Genomic DNA, 12,721 nt, shown 5'->3' on the forward strand with positions numbered 1-12,721 from the left:
GTGTGCAGGTGCAACTTTGTCATATATGCATTTCCTGGAAAAGAAAAACAATTTGGGCCCAACCCCTGGGGCCCAAGCAGTGGAGTTACGTAAGTTCTGAAACTTATTTTTCCCTGTAATTATGACAAACTCCTGGAGCCTTGGGCAAACGGACCCTGGCCCCAGCTCTTGCTTCTGCGCTTGTTGGGACATATACCAGAATTAATTTAATTACCATCTTGGGCCTCCTTCCAGGTGGGCCCTGCCAGGGCCCCTCCCTCTGGATTTCATTAAGTCTCCCGTCAACATCACTGGCTCAGTGCTGCTGGTTTCCCTCGGAGTCAGCTGGTGGAGCCACAGGGAGGATCGGGCGCCTGCCCCGGCCCCGCGTGACGGATTTTGTTTACCCTCTTCTTCCCACAGATTCCTCCCTTAATAGCCCTGGAGCCAGGAGGCTCCCTGGCAGGGATGGGGGAGACAGGGTCTGGGTGGAGGCACTGAGGCATCTCCCCTGGTGGTGTGGGATGTACTAGGACAGCACCCGCTAAAAAAAGCTAGGTTTTTAATGAACAGAAGAAAAATTCAGTTGGCTCCAAGGGGTCCAGATTTGGGGGGGGGGGGAGCTAAGTGGTTTTGGAAGATGTCTTCAATCTTTTATGTCACTAGGAATCCATGGAAGAGCTTCTAAACTTAGATGTAGGCTGAGCCCTGATCACAGTCTCAGACGGACTCCTCCCCCCAGTCATAGCCTCGTTATAAACATAGCCTCAGACATAAACTGAGCCCTGATCCTGATCATAACCTGGGCCCTGACCCTGGTCACAGATTGAGCTCTGGCTCCAGCCCTGGTTCCAGACTGAACCCCCATCCTAGCTGTAGCCTAAGGCCTGAATTTCTCCCTCAAACACGCCCTAGTTCTGTTCATAGGTTTGCCTTTGATCCTGGTCACAGACTGAAGCCTGACCCTAGTCAGAGCCTGGGCCCTGACCCTAAAAATAAACTGTGCCCTGACCTTAGTTCCAAGCTGAGCACTGTTGCTGGTCAAAACCTGGGCCTTGACTCTGGTCATAGACAGAACTGGGTTTCGGGTCATAGACTGAGCCCTAGCTCTGGCCATAGAATTAGGACTGATCCTGGTTTTACATGGAGCTCTGATGCTAACCATAGACGAATCCCTAATCCTGGTTCATGGAATGAACTAAGCCCTGATCATGACTATACACTCAAACCTGATCTTTATCCTTGTCTGATCCCAAACATTAACCCAGCTGAATCCTAACCCAAGTTATAGACTGAGTCTTCAGTTCTAACCCCAGCTCCTAACTGAGCCCTGGATCTGGTCAAAGACTGAGCCCTGCTCCTGGTTGTACACTGAGCCCTAACTTCATCCCTGGCTGACCCATTCCCCGGGCTAAGCCCTTCCCCTGGTTACACACTGAGTCCTAAGTCCAGCCCCAGGCTGAGCCCCAATCCTGCATGCGGCCAGACCACACACCAAGTCCTCAGATTCAATTGTCTCAAGACTAACCCTTTCAAAGTGTAAACCTTTCCCCTAGAAAGGAACCAGGCAGCCCATCCGTGCTCAATCCTCAATCAAGAGTTGTCCTTGAAGGAATGCATCATGGAACTAGCTCTGAGAGGCAAGAGACAGAGGGAAGCAGAAACAATTACTTCCAAAGGAGAAACGGAGGTGGGCAGCTGGCTCCCCTGGAGGAATAAAAAGGTGGAAAGAATTGGGGGCATGGTGTTGGGGGCATGGAAGCAGACTTCTCCAGGCCTCCTCTCTAGGGTCAGTGGCCTGGAGCCACTAAGGTGCCCTGTGGACAGTCATCTATCCATCCATCCATCCATCCATCCATCCATCCATCCTCTCATTCAATAAACCCTTCCAGAGCACCACCAATGAGCCTGACATCCATCCAGTCCTCCACACATTCCACAGGCATATATTATGTGTGGGAGAGTCCACATTCTGTTTGGTGGGGAGTGGAGAGCTTCTTAGTGGGTGTCTCCAGAGTTATAAATTACCCCCTCCCTCTTCCTCACACTGCCACACCTATTGTGAGTTCCATGGCATTGGGAAGGTACAAGTCACTTTCCCTCTCAGAGCCTCAGTTCCCCCTTCTACTAGATGGGCCGTTGTGCAGAGCAAAGGAGATGATAGTTGGAAATATACCTATATGCTAGTCAGAATAGCTAGTAACAAAAAGACAAGAAGCAAGTGTCGGTGAGGTTTTGGAGAAAAAGGAACCCTTGTGCCCTGATGGTGGGAATGTAAACTGGTGCAACCACCATGGAAAACAGTATGAAGGTTCCTCAAATTTAAAAATAGAAATACTATCACTTGTGGGTCTCAGATTCATGTTCTGTGAATGGGCGCAAGAAACATGCTGGGGAGGAGGGAGGGACGAGGACGAGGAAACTAGTGAAAATGGAAGCAGGCTGTGTGTCAGTCCCTTTTTCTGACCACCACGCATGGACTCCGAGCTCTAAACAGACAATGAAAGATCAGGCAGTGGAGGCTGGAGGCCTTCTCGGAAAACAGTCTCAGTTTTATTCCTCTGTCATAATTCCACTACTGGGTATTTACCCAAAGAAAACGAAAACACTAATGCAAAAAGATATATGTTCGTTGCAGCATTATTTACAATAGACAAGATATGGAAGCAACCCAAGTGTCCATTAATAGATGAATGGATGAAGACGTGGTGAATATGTGTGTGCGTGTATGTAGAAATATATATATAATGGAATATTAGCCATAAAAAAGAATGACATCTTGCCATTTGCAACAACATGGATGGACCTAGAGGATATTCTGTTAAGTGAAATAAATCAGAGAAAGACAAATACCATACGATTTCATTTATATGTGGAATCTAGGAAAAAACAAAACAAACAAGAACAGAGAAACAGACTCATAAATACAGGGAACAAACTGGTGGTTGCCAGGGGGAAAGGGGTGGCGGCGAGTGAAGGGGATTAACAAGTAAAAATTTCCAATTTAAAACAAAGAAGTCACAGAGATGAAAAGTACAGCATAGGGAGCACGGCCAATGATATTGCAGTAACGTTGTACGTGACAGATGATGACCACAGTCACGGTGGTGAATGCTGTGTAACATATAGAATTGTTGAATCACTATGTTGTGTACCAATATAATATCTGTGCCAACCATACTCCCATCATAGTAACTAATGCTAATGCAGGATAGGCATACAGTTGGCACTTAATAAATGCTGCCCCTTCCTTGACTGCTGGGGTTGTTAAGAGGATGCTGTCACTAGTGTCACACATAAAATAGTGGTGACAGAGAATGCCCATTGGAAAGCCACTGGCTGCCAGCTGGAAGGCCGGGCTTCAGTTTCCCTATCTGTAAGCAAGAGGGTTAGACATGATAATCTCTCTATTCTAGCCACCCTCAGATGCCTTGGAGCTGAGTTTCAGGGTGAAAAGCAATGACAGCATTCAGCCCCAGACACCCTAAAACTCAGCTGCTCTGGAGGTTAATCTGCTGCAAGGCCAAGTCTAGGACAGTTGTAAATCCTGGCTTAGCAAATTCTCCCCACCCAGGGACCCACAGGCAGATGACCAGCCTAGAAGTCACCCCGATCACACTGGTCTTGACCCAGGTTCAGCAGATTTGGGTATGGCCTCAGGAAGTCACTGCTCTCTCCCCCACTCTGGGCCTCAGTTTCTCTATGCCTCATGTGGGGTAGTAGAAGAAGCTCATGGCAGGCCTCGGTGGGAATCTCATCCACCCCATAGGAGCCGGGTGACCTTGGCTAACTTAGTCTTCCCACCTGGGTGATGGAATACAATGAGGTGTCAGTTCTCTGACTGTGATTGGAAAGTGCAGGGGATGGAGACAACAGGTTCGGGCAGTGCAGAGCACATAGCAGGCGCACTATTAATGCAGGAGGTGTCATTACTACTGTGCTGTGGCAGGGATTTACACATGATGGTTCATGCGGGGGGTCTGGGGGTGTCTGGAGGCAGGGGGAGGAGGAGCAAACTGACAGGACGTGGGACTTTGTGCTGTTTTTTACCCAACGGGCTACTCTGTAAGAATTCGTTTGAAGAAAGAGATCTGAGGCTAAAAATTCTTATCACAAAAAAAGTTCAACACCACTGGGTTAGACGAACTTCCAAAGCTGACATGCTACGATTGGCAAAGGACCCAGTGGGTGCAGGGCTCTGGGCAGGCTTTTGGGGGGCCAAGGAGAGGCTCCCCCAATCTTTTGGCTGTGCTTATAGCTCTTGTGGAGTGTGAAGGGGCTGTGGACTGGGGGTGCCCCCAGTCTGTGGCAGCATTGAATTTCCCCATGGTGTCCACCTATCGTGGAAGAACACCGACAGCAGCCTCTTGAAAAGCCCAACTTGGCTTCACACTGTGCTAGATGCTCTACCTTCAGTGGAACATTTAACAGGCAAATAAAATTATTAGGCAGACAAGTATGGCCACTTCTCTGCCCATCTCACAGATGGGGAGAGTGAGGCACAGAGAGGCCACACAGCTCTCCGAAGGTCATACACTGACCAAAAAGTGGAGCCTGGATGAAGGGCAGGGCTGGCAGCTTCAGAACCCTGGGGTGGCCTCCGGTCCTCTCCACCCCTGACGGCTGGAGTGAAGGTGAGCTGGATGGTCATGGCTGTCCAAGTGACCCCCAACTCACGTGTCACTCAGAGGCATCGAGCCTTGGGGGCTTGTTTATTCTGAGTTGTTTTTTTTTTTTTTTTCCTTTTTCCTTGCTGGTATTTTGTTCCACTTTATGGCCAACTCCAACTTGCCTTGGGTAAGTCAAAGGAGGATGACATTTGTGGCTGGCATTTGACCCAGGAAATGGGGGGGGGCACCTGTGTGAATGAGGAGGAAGGGAGACCAAGGTGGGATGCGGGCTCCTTGAGGCAGGGGAACTCGTGTTTACTGAGCACTTACTATGGGCCAGGCACTTAGTACCTTGCTCTCAGATGGGTATTACTGTCCCCATTGTATGGATGAGGAAACTGAGACAAGGTGGCTAGTTAGCTGCAGAGTCAAGACTGGCTTCTAGCTGTGTGTGCCTCCTGGGCCAGGGCTCTTTGCAGGGCCTGTGAGTCCCTGTGGGTCTGGAGGGACTCCTGCAGCCCTCCTCGGGTGGTCCTCGGAGGCCCTGCCTAGATGCACAGCCTTGCCAGAGGCCCTCTCCAGGCAGCGTTTCAAGACTGGCTCCTGAGCCTCACCCAGGAACCCTGGCAAACAGCACAGTCTCCCTCCTGCACAGTGGCTCTTGGTGTGCTTCTCAGGAATTCTGGGCCTGCAGCCAGATGGACCTGAGTTTGAGTCCTGGCTCCATCCCACACTGCCTGTCAGCAACTTGAGCACATCCATCATCACTTGTGGGTCTCAGTTTCACGTTCTGTGAAATGGGTGCAAGAAACATGCTGGGGAGGAGAGAGGGACGAGGAAGAGGAAACTAGTGAAAACGGAAGCAGGCTGTGTGTCCGTCCCTCTTTCTGACCATCACGCATGGACTCCAAGCTCTAGACAGACACTGAAAGATCAGGCAGTGGAGGCTGGAGGCCCTCCTGAAAAACAGAGGCTCATGCCGCAGAGCCTTGGGGCCAGGTCTTACGCTGGGTGTGGGGCCAGGGGGGTGGATGAAGTGGACACCCTACGGTCAAGGAACTCCCAGTCCCAACGGGGAGGTGGGCTGCTCCTATCCAGTGTGAGGGAGTAGGTGGACATTCCCCATAATCTAAATGGGGAGTCACATTACAGTCATCCATTCCAAGGGGGGACGTACGCCCCAATTCGTTCCACAGGGAGATTTGGGGGCCGCCTAACATGGGAGGCGGGCAGAACACCAGATTCAGCCTAACGAGGGAGGAGAACACTCCATCCGTTGGAGGGGTGGACACACCCTGAATAACAAGGCAGCTGAAATCTAGTGTTTCCACAGTGGCTCAGGGTACAGGGTGGGGACGCGAGGACCCATGCATCCTCTATCATGTGACCATTTCTAAAGCACCTACTGTGTGCCTGGGCTCATGCCCGGTGCTAGACGGGACAGCCTTTGAAGGTAGTTGGGTGCTTTGGAAATAGTGATGTGGGACGCTAGGCTAAGGTTCTTTTCAGGGTCCAGAATTCAGAGGAGGGTACAAACCCCCACTACCTCCTCAGGGGGCGGCACATGTTGGCTAACCCGAGCCCCAGAATTTCTCCTTTAAAAAGTCTTTTCTTCCCACGATGCTCCCCAGGACAGGCCACCCTCCAGTCATCTGTTATGTCACACTGTATGGCATTGCCTGTCCCTTTCCGTTTAGGCACCAGACACTCAGAAGTTTGTCTTAATGATCTATTGATGCATCAAAACCATCCCCAAACTTAGTGGCTTAAAATAGCAACCACTTTATTAGCTCTGCCATCTGATCCGGGTGCAGCTGGGCACTTCTGCGGTTTTGTTTGGACTCACTCAGGCAGCTGTAGACACCTTGGGGCCGGATGGTGGAAGATGACATCCCTGAGGCCTGGTGTGGTGGCTGTTGGCCGAGCCACACGCCTCCAGGAGGCTAGCCTGGGCTTCTCCGCTGGATGCAGCTTTCCCAGAGCAAGTCTTAGTGTGCCTTGGGCATCCCTCTTTCTAAATGTCTGCTTACATCACGTTTGCTGATGTTCCGTTGGCTAAGGCAAGTTACCTGGCCAAGCCGGAGCCAGTGTGGGAGGGGGCTACACCAGGGCTAAAATCCAGGGCGGGGTGAGTCACGGGAACCACTACTGCGCCAACCTACCACCGGCTCCCCGTGCGCCGGTCTGTTCGTTTCCCGTCTCTGTGCCTTCCTCCAGGCTGTCCCCTTTACTTGCCACGCCCTACTTTGGCCAACTCCTACTTGGGTAAGTTATGTAGCTTCTTTGTGCCTTGGCCTTCTTCTCTATAAAAGGGGGCTAATGAGAGTTACTACATTTAAGAGTTATCCTGAGGTTCAGATGAGTGAATCTGTCAAAAGCACTTAGAACTGTGCCTGGCAGAGGGTACGTCCTCCAGAAATGTCTGCCGTCACTGTCACTATGATTCTCAGTATGCCTGCTCCCAGTGGTGTCGTTCAAGGCCCTGCTCGAGGAGTGTCCTCCTCCCTGAAGCCTACTGGGATTCTCTCCAGCAGAGTCCCACCCCTGGGCCCAGGCCGTCCTGGCCTGCCTTCCCCACCTACTGTGGGACTCTTGAGGAAGGGAGTCCCAGGGCCTCTGAACCATGTCATGTCATCTGCAGTTCGAGAGGCAGACAGTCCTCGTTGGCCCCATTTGACCGAAGTGGAAACTGAGGCTTCAAGGCGTGTGGTGACTTGTTAGGGTCCCACGGCGAGTGGCCGGGTGAGCTGGGAGCTGAATGCAGGTGTGACGCTAGCTTGTGTGCTCGTTCCACTTCACTGTCTGGCCCCCCTTTGAGTGTGGCTGGCCCTGGGGGCTCAGCGGAAGGCAGGCGCAGGCTCTGCGTCCTGGAGCTCCCGATCTGGGGGGAGGAGGAAGGTCCACAGACAGTTGAGAGTAGGTGTGAGTGGCCAGCGGGCTGTGGGAGCCAGAGGCGCCCCCGGTCTGCTGGGGTCAGGACTGCCTGCCCGGAAGACGTGAAATGAAATAAGGAAAAGGCGGTCAGAGAGAAACGCCCAAGGCCACAGCCAGGCAGCCACCCAGACCACACTATCACAGCCCTCTCCTCCACGGCCACATCTCCCCGGGTCTCAGGGACGTGACCCCCACCCCCATCAACCAGGGCGCACCTCCTGGGCTTGCAAGTCACTAACCAGCTTGCTCGCCCGGTGGGGTGGGACAGTCCAGCTCACCTTCCAGGCCATTTCCCTGGCCTCCCTGGTGCCAGTGTCCACATGCAGCCTCCTGGCTAAGTGAAGGAACCCCACAGCCCTGAAAGATAACACCTGCCTTAGGCCTCTCAAAGCCCAACAAAGCTAGGTGTAGAGGAACTTACCTCCTCTGAAAGGATCTGGGCACTTGCCCAGGGAACTGGTGAGCCCATGGAAACCTGACCCACCTGTGTGTGAACAACGGCTTTCATCGGGCCATCGACATGGCCACCAACTCACTGTGTGACTTTTGGCAAGTCACGTCTTCTCTCTGAGCCTCAGAAACCCCACCTGTACAATGCAGGTGAAAAAAAACAGCCTCACAGTGTTCAAAAACCACCGGGTCATTTGGCCACTATTACATATCTAGTCTGGCACGTAGTAGGTATTGCTCTGGACTGGAGAAACTTTTTTTTCCCTTCAATATTAAAACTCATGGTAAAATACACATGACATAAAATGTGCCGTCTTAACCGTTTTTTGAGTGTGCAGTTCTGTGGCGTTAACCACAGTCCCTAATGTTGTCTGCAATCATCACCACCATCCGTCTCCGTAATTCTTTTCGTCTTGCCAAACTGAAACTCTGCACCCGGGAAACACTAACTCCCCGATCCCCCCTCCCCCCTCCAGTGCCTGGCAGCCACCATATGCTACTTTCTGTCTCTGTTGGAGAGGCTTTTAAAAATTCCAGAATCTCCCGGAGAAAGGAAGGGAGTGCCACGATGATCACTTCATGCTTTTGGTGGCAGCCAGGACTTTGGCATTTATTGCATTTATGGAGGGCTCGCGAGGAGCAGACCCGAGTGTGGGGACGCACGAGCCCTGAAGACCTGCCGTATAATCCAGTTATCACGGAACCTTGCTCGTCTTTTCATTTCCCTTCACTTTTGTTTTATAGAGCTATAATTTACATAGAGTAAAATGTATTCGTTTACTGGGGCTTCCAGAACAAGTATCACAGACCTGGGACGGGGGGACTTAAACAACAGAAGTTTACTTTCTCGCAATTCTGGAGGCTGGCAAGTTCAAGACCAAGGTGTTGGCAGAGTGGGCTTCTTCTCAGGCTTCTGTTCTCGCTGTGTCCTCACATGGTCATCCCTCTGTCTGTGTCTGTGTCCCGATCTCCTCTTCTTGTAAGGACAGCGGTCCTATTAGATTAGGACCCACCCACACGACCTCATTTTACTCCTCCCCCCCAGCTTTACTGAGGTATGACTGACAACTAAAACCGTACAAGTCCAAGGTATACAGTATAATGATTTGATATCTGTCCATGTTGTGCAATGATCACCACAGTAAAGTCCATCAACACATCCATCACCTCATAGTTACCTCTTTTTTGTGTGTGGCGAGGGACCGTCTTAGCAAATTTCAAGTATACTGTACGGGATTGTTAACTACAGTCACCAGGCTACACATTAGATCCCCCGGACATACTCCTCTTGCAACAGAACGTTTGTGCCCTTGACTAACATCTCACCTATCCTGGACTCTCTGGACCCTGGCATCCGCCCTTCTCCTCTCTGGTGCTGTGAGTCTGACTCCTTAACACTCCACGTAAGTGAGCCCAGACGGCATTTGCCTTTCTCTGACTTATTTCACTTTGCATAATGTCCTGCAGGTCCATCCATGTTGTCGCAAATGGCAGGATTTCCTTTTTTGTGGCCAAATATTATTCTACTGTATCTATACACCACGTTTTCTTTGCCCATTCTGCCACTGAAGGAAACTTAGATTGTTCTTGTGCCTTGGCTATTGTGAAGAATGCTGCAGTGAATATGAGGGTGCACGTGTCTCTTTGAGGTAGTGATTTCATTTCCTTCGGATATACACACAGAAGTAGGATTGCTGCATCATAGGGTAGTTCTATTTTTAATTTTTTGAGGAACTTCCATACTGGTTTCCACTGTGGCTGCATCAGTTGGCATTTCTACTATCAGTGCACAAGGATTCTCTTTTCTCCACATTTTTGTCAACGCTAGTGTTCTCTTGTCTGTTTGATGATAGCCATTCTAATGAGTGTGAGGTAATATCCCATTGTGGTTTTGATTTGCATTTCCCTGATGATGAGTGATGTTGAGCACTTTCTCATGTCCCTGTTGGCCATCAGTATGTCTTCTTTGGAAGAATGTCTATTCAGACCTCATTTTAACTTAATCACCTCCTTGAAGGCCCTCTCTCCAAGTATAGTCACATTCTGAGGGTCTGAGGGTTAGGAGCACAACATACGAATTTGGTGAGGGGGACACACAATACATATCCCTTTTAAGTTTATACTCTGCTGAGTTTTGACAAAGGCTTGTACACCCATGTAGTGAATGGTATAATCAAGATGCAAAACGTATCCATCACCCCCCAAAACATTACCCTTCTGTCCCTTTGCAGACAATTCCCACCTCTATCCCTCACGTCACTATCAATTTGATTAGTCCTTTCCAGACTTTCACATAAATAGGATCACTCAATGTGTATTATTTGCAGCCTAGCCTTTCCCCCTCAGCAAAATGATTTCAGGGTTCATCCATGTTGTGCAAAGAGTAGTTGGCTCCCTTTTGTCTTTTTTTTTAAAGTTTATTTATTTAAGAGAGAGAGAGAGAGCAAGCAGGGGAGGGGTAGAGAGTGAGGGAGAGAGAGAGAATCCCAAATGGGCTCTGAACTGTCAGCACAGAGCCCAAATTGGGGCTCAAACCTTGAGATCATGACCTGAGCTGAAACCAAGAGTCGGATGCTTAACCGACCGAGCCACCCAGGTGCCCCGTAGTTGATTCCCTTTTATTGTCAGTAGTGATCCTTTGTGGATGGACCACTGTGTGAGAGACATTTGGGTGGTCTCCAGGTTGGAGTTTAATAATAAAATTAAAAGTCTGGCAATATTTGAGTCTAGGTCTTTGTGTGGCCATATGTTTCCATTTCTCTTGGGTACCCACCCCCCACCAGGGGCCAGGCCACTGGACCAAATGGTGAACGGATGTTTAACTTTTATCTCTTCTCCAGGGAGATTGGGCCATCTCACACTCCCACCAGGCATGCAAGAGAGTTCTGAGGGTTCCATTTCTGCATCTACACTTGATGTGACCTGTCGCTCTGAGTTGAGTTCCAAAGGGTATGTGCTGGGATGGCATGGTGGCTTAACTTGCACTTCCCTGATGACTAGTGATGTTGAGCATCTTTTCATGTGCTTATTGACCACCCTATATCTTTCCTTTCACCCATGTGGGTTGTCATTTTTTTTTATTGTGGTTGAAGATACCACAATAATATAAAATTCGCCATTTTAACCACTTTGGGAGTGTGGTTCAGTGCCAGTAGTCCATTCACACTGCTGTGCAACCATCCCCACCATCCATCCACAGAACTTTTTATTAATTTTGTATATTTATTTTGACAGAGAGAGAGAGAGAGAGTGAGCATGCACAAGAGGGAGAGGGCAGGGGCGCCTGGGTGGCGCAGTCGGTTGGGCGTCTGACTTCAGCCAGGTCATGATCTCGCGGTCCGTGAGTTCGAGCCCCGCGTCGGGCTCTGGGCTGATGGCTCAGAGCCTGGAGCCTGTTTCCGATTCTGTGTCTCCCTCTCTCTCTGCCCCTCCCCTGTTCATGCTCTGTCTCTCTCTGTCCCAAAAATAAATAAACGTTGAAAAAAAAAATTAAAAAAAAAAAAAAAAAACAAGAGGGAGAGGGCAGAAAGAGAATGAGAGAGAGAATCCCAAGCAGGTTCCATGCTGACAGTGTGGGGCCTGATGCGGGGTTCCGTCTCACGAACTGTGAGATCATGATGGAGCCGAAATCAAGAGTCAGATGCTTAACCAACTGAGCCACCCAGGCGCCCCTCCAGAACTTTGTTACCTTCCTATACTATGTCCCCATTAAACCTTAACTCTCCGTTCCCCTCCCCCCGCCTCTGCAATCACCATCCTGCTGTCTGTCTCTATGACTTTGACTCTAAGGACCTCATATAAATTAAAGTGTACAGTGTCTGTCCTTTTATGAGTTTTATTTATTTCACTGAGCATAATGTCCTCAAGGTTTGTCCATGCTCTGCGTGTGTCAGAATTTCGTTCCTTTTCGAGGCTGAATATTCCGTTGTGAGAGAACGCCACATTGTGATTTGTGAGCATTGTGAGCACATGCCACATTTATCCATCGACGGACGTGTTTTAGCTATTGAGACTAATACTGAGATGAATGTTGGTGTACAAATATCCCTTAGAGTTTCTGCCTCAATAATTGGGTAGTCATTTCATTACCGAGTTAGGAAAACCTTAATTCTAAATTAATATCTTAGTTTCAATCTTAGTTACGGTTGACTGCTTTAGTGTTTCAGCCAACATCTAAGTTATCAACTAACACTTGAGTTATTCACCATCCCTAAATTTTAGCCAGTATCTGGAAGATGGGCTCACACCTTGGTGACCACTTAACTCCTTGTTTTTAAATTTTTTCAATTTTTAATTTGAGAGAGAGAGTGGCGTGAACTGGGGAGAGGGTCAGAGGGAGGGAGAAAGAGAGAATCTTACACGAGCTCCATGCTCAATGCAGAGTCAGACGAGGGGCTTGATCCCATAACTGTGAGATCACGAGCTTAGCCGAAATCAAGAATTGGACGCCCAACCAACAGAGCCACCCAAGCACCCCAAACTCCTTGCTTTTTTACTAATGTTTTAATTAGCAACTAACATCTTTGTTTTCAGCTAAACACCTTACTTCTCAGTTAACACTTCGTGATCTCTCACCATCCTCTTTCTCAGCTGATGCCTCAGTGGACATTAATGCCCTTGTTACTTCAGCCAGGACAAGACCCTGCTAAACTGGGAAAGGAAAGTGGGGGGGCCTAAGAAGCAAATGTGAAGACATTAAAGGTTCAGCCTCTGAATGACGGAGGTCCTCTGAGGACCTTCTTTACCTC

This window comes from Prionailurus bengalensis, chromosome A2, assembly GCF_016509475.1.
Source record: "Prionailurus bengalensis isolate Pbe53 chromosome A2, Fcat_Pben_1.1_paternal_pri, whole genome shotgun sequence".
Taxonomy (NCBI): domain Eukaryota; kingdom Metazoa; phylum Chordata; class Mammalia; order Carnivora; family Felidae; genus Prionailurus; species Prionailurus bengalensis.